General features: G+C 41.8%; 1 protein-coding gene across 1 annotated transcript in view; it reads right to left on the reverse strand.

The window, feature by feature from the left end:
• The window catches only part of ABCB11 (ATP-binding cassette, sub-family B (MDR/TAP), member 11), an 88,114-nt gene extending 80,871 nt beyond the window's left edge, over nt 1-7,243 (reverse strand). The window contains exon 1 of the mRNA XM_008590143.1: nt 7,151-7,243. The gene's annotated coding sequence lies outside the window, so the exon portion shown is untranslated. The remainder of the gene's footprint in view (nt 1-7,150) is intronic.
• Nucleotides 7,244-7,795: the final 552 nt, after the last annotated feature.

Consider the following 7,795-nt stretch of genomic DNA (forward strand, 5'->3'; position numbering starts at 1 on the left):
CTCAGTGTTTATTACATTTTCCTCTGTTTTTCTCTGTGGTTTTAAAATATTTCACAACAAAAATGATTTCTTTTTTTTAAAAAACCCTGGTGGAATCCCTTTTAATTAAAAAAAAAAATTAGACCAATTTTTTTTTTTCCTTTTTGTCTTTTTTCGTGACCGGCTACGGGATCGCAACCCTCGGTGTTGCTCCCGCACCTCGCTCAGCCAGTGAGCGGCCGGTCTGTATGTGGGATCCGAACCCTCGGCGGGAGCGCCGCCACACTTCCCAAGCGGCGCACTGTAGCAGTGCGCCACCGGGCCGGCCCAGAGCAATTTTAGATGTACAGAAAAATTGTGACAATAGTACAGATTTCCCATGTGCCCCACACCCAGTTATTAACATCTTACATTAGCATGGTACATTTGTTACAATTAGTGAACCAATATTGATGCATTACTATTAACTAAAGTGTATCATTTTGTTAATTCCCTTGTTTTCACCTAATATCTTTTTCTGTTCCAGTATCCCATCTAGGATACCAAATTTACCACATTATATTAAGTCATCCTGTCTCCTTAAGCAGCTCTTGGCTGTAACAATTTCTCATACTTTCCTTGTTCTTGATTACCTTGACAGTTTTGAGGAGTACTGATCAGTTATTTTGTAGAACGTCCCTTAATTGGGATTTGTCTGATGTTTTTCTCAGGGGTTATACCTTTTGAACAGGAAGAAATAATGTACCCTTCCTGTTACATCATATCAAGGATACATATTATCAACATGACCTACACAAATAAACTTTTAAAAATAAATAAAATATTAAGAAATAGGGTGAGAACATTATTTAATTAAGCAGTTTATAAGGCCAATTTTTAAAATATACTAAAAGAACCAAATTCAAAACTCTTTTATTCAACAACGAAATTTCTTCACCAGAGCAGTATTACATCCAGAGACTGTAACATTTACTGGTTGCGTAATTTTTGAAGTTTTAACCAAAACTTTTTTTTCAAAAGCAAAGAGACTCTTTAATAACAAGAAAACAAAACAATGTTTAACATAGTTGTGATATTGCATTTTCTAATTTTAAAATAAGACATTTAAAAAATTTAATCTCCAGTGATTTTTTTTCCTGGCTTCGCTCTTCATTTGAAAAGGTTTCTTTGCACTGGTGTGCAAATATTTAGTAGCATCGAGAGGCCAGTGGGGTAGTATCCTACCCATGAACTTTGGAGTCTCACAGATCCTGATGCTGCCTGTTGCTTCACTCTATACAGTAGGATATATTTTTTAACCTCTCTCTAGGTCCTGATTTCAGCATCTTTCATGTCAGGAAGTGGTGGTGATGGTGGTAAAATCCACCTCGCAGGATTGGTATGAAAATTAAACAAGACTGTGTCTGTACAGCAGCTGGTACAAACAGAGAAGGCAGCTAACGTTCCCTTTACCCTGCAAGCTTAGAGACCGAATCCCCCCTGCCCACCCTTCTGGGGTCATTATTAGTAACCTGCCCTCTGTTAAGCAGGAGAATACTGATCCACCAACCAACTCTCTACTTTCTTTCTCTGTCCCCTCAGCAAGTCCATGCATTAGGCTTTGTTTGCTTACTTTTTGCTTCTTTCTGAATGTCCTTACAAATGATTTTTGGGACCTCTAATTTACTATTAAAAAGCAACATTCACAAAGACAAAAATGTATCCAAGCATGGGCCTCTATGCCCATAGAATCGTCAATGCCCTTCAGCCAAAGACCACCAGAAACACACCTGTGTTAAGCTCTCTGGGCTTATTACTCATTGCACCAAAAGGGAGTACACACTGTGGGGGACCATGGGGCATCTCAGCACGAGGGTGTTAGAAAGAACCTACTATGAGACTTGGACTTTAGTTAGGTGACTTGAGGAAGAGTCTAACGAAATGGGGGTTTGCTCTAGATTGGATGCTATTAGAAAGCTGGGGCAATAAGATGCTTCATATTTGGTGGGTTGTACAGTGACCCTGATTTTGCCTGTGCTTAGACACAATTATGGATGGGCCTTGCATTGTCTCAGAGTAACTTTGTCTGGGGATGGCTTTCAGTGAGATTGTTTATTTCTAATAAGAGAATAGCATGGCTTAGCTGCAAGTGCCAGGCCAGCCACAGAATGAATGTCAGAGGCTGTTCTTTTGATTGTTTTCTTTCTCAGCATCATGAGCATCCTTCTGAACTTTGGTTGTCCACTGTTGTCTTTTGACAAACCAAAGAGCTGTACTTCAAAAGATATATATTCTCCAGGGCATACATCGATTGCTCAGTCAGAAATAGAAGAAATGCCTTTATCTCTGTGCAGCTCAGAAATGGCAGTGATCACTTTGAAGACCATTATTCTGAAAATGTTGATTACTTTTATGCACCCACAACGGCACTGGGAATTTTACAACACTAAGTTTGGGAAAGTGCAATGAAAAAACAAAATTACTGGAAAGAATAAATAAAGGCTTTGCTTGTGATATTTTCCAGAAAAGGTAATGTTTCAGAACTGGATGTTAGATTAATTGCTTGTACCATTATTAATGTAGAATGAAACTCTGATCTATAATGACCGTGTTTTCTCCCACTAGCTAATTCCCTTTCTATTAGATGAGGTCCTGGGAACCACATATAGCAGATGCTGGAGAATATCACCACTAGTCTCAGAAACCCTGGAAACGCAGTGAGAATCTAGATTTCAGTTATCAATAGCTTTTTTTACAGGGTCTTGAGAGTGTGTCTCCTCCTCACCTGGTACTATCTATGATTTAAGAGTGATATGGTGTTTTGTCACATTATTTTGCCTCATCAATACAGCAGATTTAATGTCATCTAATTCTACTCTCTCAGCTACAATATTTTGTTAACACCTCAGCTAACAATTTGATCTGGGTTTCACATGTGGCAGGAAGTTTTAATGAGGGTTTAACAATTTACAGTAAAAAAATTTTACTTTAATCAACATGAGAGCCCATCATTCAAATTAAGGTTCAATGCTATTTCCTTTTCATTCTGCACTTTAACACATTAAATTATTTTAACCTCCCCCCAAATGTCTGTGGGAACAGTTTGAGAATTTTCAAGGTCTTCCAGAAAAATCTGTCTCCCAATAAACTTAAAGGAATATAGGAATTAAAAGTAAGAAATTGAGATTTCTAAACACTGGTTGGCAGACATCGGCAACCTAATTATGGAATCTCCCAAGAATTCTTAATTGCCCACGCCAACACCAGTGTCCCTCTCTGCTACATGACATGTGGCCTATAACCTGCATACTATATGTGCTTCTCTTTATCCAGGGTTGAAGTTTTCTTTTGATAAAATATGTAATCTTATCAACACGGAAATGCACTTTAGAGGTCAGTCTCCTGACCATTACTGGTAGACATATCAAAGGGTTTTCTTCTTTTTTTTTTTTTTTTTCTCTTAGAACATTAGCAACAGCATTCTGAAAGATGACTGCTGGGGAGAAGATTGGCAGATGACAGAAAGCAGCATCTGGATGGGTCACCTGAGGGAACCTGGGACACTGGCAGACCTCAGAAAGGGGACTGAATGAGCAGTACCACAGGGGCATGAGGCTGTCAGAACTGGAGGAGATCCAGGTTCTACAAGCCATGCCAGGAGCAAATCAAAGATCCTGCGAGTAGGGCCGGCCCGGTGGTGCACTGCTACAGTGCGCCGCTTGGGAAGCGCGGCGGTGCTCCTGCCGAGGGTTCGGATCCCACATGCAGACCGGCCGCTCACTGGCTGAGCGAGGAGCGGGGGCAACACTGAGGGTTGCGATCCTTTGCCGGTCACGAAAAAAGACAAAAAGACAAAAAAAAAAAAAGATTCTGCGAGTACAAAATGTCAGTGCCCACCACCACCCTTACACTAAGGCTGCTGCGGCTGTGACTCGGTGGAGATACCAGCCTGGAGCAACAGATGAATGGGCTGACCTTCCCCCGACACTAGCAACTGACAATTGGTATTGCAGGAGAATTGACCAAAAAAAGAAAAGAAAAAGAAATGAGTAAGGACTGAGAAAATATCTCTCAGGAGCTGAAATCCTTCTGCCCAAAGGATATTACAGCAGGAGGGGCGTCTGGCCCACCACCTATTTTTGTAACTACAGTTTCACTGGAGCGCAGTCGTGCCCATTCATTTTCTATTGCCTTTGGCTACTTCTGTGCTGCAATGACGAAGTTGAGTAGCTGTGACAGAGATTATATGGCTCTGCCTCTCCCCAATGCCTCAAATGTTTACTACCTAGCCCTTTACAGAAAAGGCTGACCCCTATACTGTGAGGTCCGTTCAGGACAGCCTGAAGCTTAAGAAGCTTCGAAGATGTGATTTACCAACCTAAAAACTGCATGGAGCACCAGCCCTCCAACCAGCTCCGCCCTCATGGAGCTTACAGTGCGGCAGGGAAGACGGATGATACCCAAGCAGTGACAAGCAGGATGGCTGCAAGTAAATAGGAGCTGCCTTCTCTTAGGCAAGAGAAGAATATGACCAAATTTATACCTTAAAGTAAAATGTCTTTCATAAGGCTTGGGGCATGGGAGCCCACACCCAGAGATGAGGAATGGTTTGGGAAGGACAGAAATTGCAGCAGACCAGCGGCGGAGCTCCCAGGCTTGCCGAGGCCAGCAGCGTGTGCAGCTTTTCTCACTCCCAGAGCCACCAGGCCTCAGGTGGCCAGAGCAGTCATCCCAGCCATGACAGGTGCAGCAGGCAAGCCACTGGTACCCAGGCTCTGGTCACTCAGGAGGTGACGTCTCGAATTTGTCAGTGTCTTAGGTTTTGCACTTTCTCTGGGGAGATTTGTCATGCTTTCTATTTAATTTTCTCCCAAATACTACTTTTGAAACATGCTGATCTTGTCTAGACTAAATTCAGGTGGAAGAGGTTTTTACACATCCAGGCCAAGATAGTAAGTAGGATCTAAATGCCCTACTAAAGCCACTGAGGAACTGGGGGACAGTGAGGGGGAATGGGCCAGGGCTTCCCCCCACCCCACATCACACTGCAGGTATTCTGGTGATGCAAGGGTCCCTCTGTGGCTCTTCCCTTGTGAAGTCTTCTCCTCTGCTAAAACCCTTCAAGGCCACCAGCACCACAAACTCCCCCTCCACTAAGCTGGTCAGAGAACAAAGTAGAACTGCTCCGCACCTCTTCAATTTGGAAGTCACTTTCTAAACCACAATTTTCCATTTAAAAAAAAAAAACACTTAAAACGTCTTCCATGCTGACACTTAAGGATGTGGGTAGGACACCTTTGTTATTATCAAACCCAACAAATGATTTCTTTCTCTCAAAGATCATTTGAGGAGGAAAGAAATATTAATTTATGCTAAGAAGCAAAACAAGAAAAAATAGAAAAGCATTACCTTACAGACAAGCCCGTTGTGGGTTGATGGTGTGTGTCAACAGTGTGGGAGACATTGACCAGGGATAGAATAAAATGGGACCCTTTAGCCCCAAGGGCTATGACTTATGGAGAAGGGAAAGAAATACACGGTGATGCTCACTGGACACATGTGTCCTCTCTTCACAAAGTCACGATTGAGGTGGAAAACTGAAGAATTGTTTATGAAGAAAATAGAGCTGGCTGGTTAGCTCAGTTGGTTAGAGAGCAGTGTTTGGTAACACCAAGGTCAAGGGTTCGGGTCCCCATACTGGCCAGCCACCAAAAAAAAAAAAAAAGAGAGAGAGAGAGAGAGACTGTTACCATATCGTGAAATAAGCCAGGCACAGATAGAGAAATACTACATGTCCTCCCTCATAAGTGGGAGCTAAAAAAAATTAACAAATGAAGAAAAAAGAGGGCCGGCCCGGTGGCGCACTGGAGAGTGCGCCGCTTGGGAGCATGGCGGCGCTCCTGCTGAGGGTTCGGATCCCATGTGGAGACCGGTTCCCGCTCACTGGCTGAGCGCAGTGTGGGCGCGACACCGAGAGTTGCGATCCCATTACCGGTCAGTAAAAAAGACAAAAAGGAAAAAAAAGAAAAAGAAAAAAGAAAGATACCATAGTCACAATAATTAATTGAACTTTAAAAAGGAGAGAAGAGAACTGAGGCTACTACAGGTGGGAAAGGGGGAGAGGGAAGGAGGCTAGTGAGAAATTGGTAAAGGGCCACAAAAAATGTTTACATTGTGTAATGGTGAATATGCTAATTGTTCTGGAAAAAATAAATAAAATAAAATAAGGAAATTGAATTTAATGCCAAAGTTGAGCACCACAGCTATTCTTTGTCTCTAAATGCATAATTCTTCATCTTCACAAATCGAAACATAACTCCAGTACTTGGTTCCTGCAATGGAACTGAGGCACTTTTCAGTAATTGTAGTGTCTTTTAAAACTACGAAATAGGCAGGGGTTTTTTCCGTGTATTACTTCCTAATCTGCTTCCAGCATTTGTCAACAAGTGTCTGTCGCCATTACTCTTGAAACTAGGACACACAAATTATTCAAGGGGCTTACAATCTAGTTTGGGAGAGGAGTATAAACAGTAACACTGGGGGTTAGTGGTGAGGTGCAGTTGCCCACAGAAAAGATATTTGATCTCTGTGTTCAAGTCATCAGCAACATGTGATTTCTACTGGCTTGGGAAATGTAAAAGCTGAAATTAGATTCTAGAACATTTCCCCCTCTAAACATGTATCCAGAGCTCATACTTTTTAGAATCTACATTTTCGAAAACTGGGAGAATGAAGAAATGAGTAAGGTGTTGGATAAAAGATAACGTCAGTGTACTTCTGTATTAAACCAGTTTTCTGGGGCAGGATTTGTGATTGTAGGTGCAAACAGAATTGTGCTTTCATATAGCCAAGTTAAAAAAAAATGCTCGCATTTTCACTTTGAGCAAATCATTCAATCTGTTCACCAATTTGCACCATACACCCACGTACACCACACATACACATTCTCAAGAGAATTGATGCGTAAATTAGTATTGCTATAAACGACACAGCAATCAAGAGTCATCTGCACTGTATATAAAATTATGAAATCTTTCATGCATTCAGCAAGTTTCTATCCAAGCACTGTAGTATTGTTTATCACACAAGAGGCCAGCCTTGGTAAATCAGAAACAGCGCCCCACAAAGTGAGGCTTAGAGGGAATGGACTTGCAGAACATAGTCCTCAAATGTAGATAAGTATGTCACCTACCTGAGAATGTGAACTTGAGGAAGCCAGAAGAAACAGTGGACTCCACTGTGGAGAATCAAAGGGTTTTACAACCTTGTCCAACTTCAGTTTTCCTCATTCTAAAGCACTGAACAGAATTCAAGCTTTTTCAAAAACATTATCTATTTGCTTAAAGGTCAATGCCCAGAAGGCCAGCCTAAGCACAGTTCAGTGACATCTCAGGAAAGGTTGAACATACTCAAAGCAACAATCCCAAACATGGAGTGTACTTGGGAAACACTGAGGATTTTGGAAAGTGCTGATTCACCTTGGAAGGAAAAGCAGGACTGAACAGAGGGGGCCCAGCAAGTGCATTGTGATTCATTCTGGCTATGCCCAACTTTTCTTTTTACAGCCCCTTATTTTGAAAAGTTACTTAAAAACATAATAAAACAAAACAAAAAACCAAAAAAAAAAAAAAAACTTTAAACGTTCCCCCTCAGTTAAAAAGATTACTCTCGGAAAATCCTTAGGTTGCAGGCCCCTAATGTTCCTGATCCAGCCCCAGAGTTTCCTGGAAACAGATAACCTAAAAGAACACCTGCCTTTTGGTCAAAACTCTAAGTGCATAGGTGACCCTTGTACCCTGGCCTGACCAGTCAATAACCTCAGGCTCTGCCCACCACA

This window comes from Galeopterus variegatus, unplaced genomic scaffold, assembly GCF_000696425.1.
Source record: "Galeopterus variegatus unplaced genomic scaffold, G_variegatus-3.0.2 Scaffold12, whole genome shotgun sequence".
Taxonomy (NCBI): domain Eukaryota; kingdom Metazoa; phylum Chordata; class Mammalia; order Dermoptera; family Cynocephalidae; genus Galeopterus; species Galeopterus variegatus.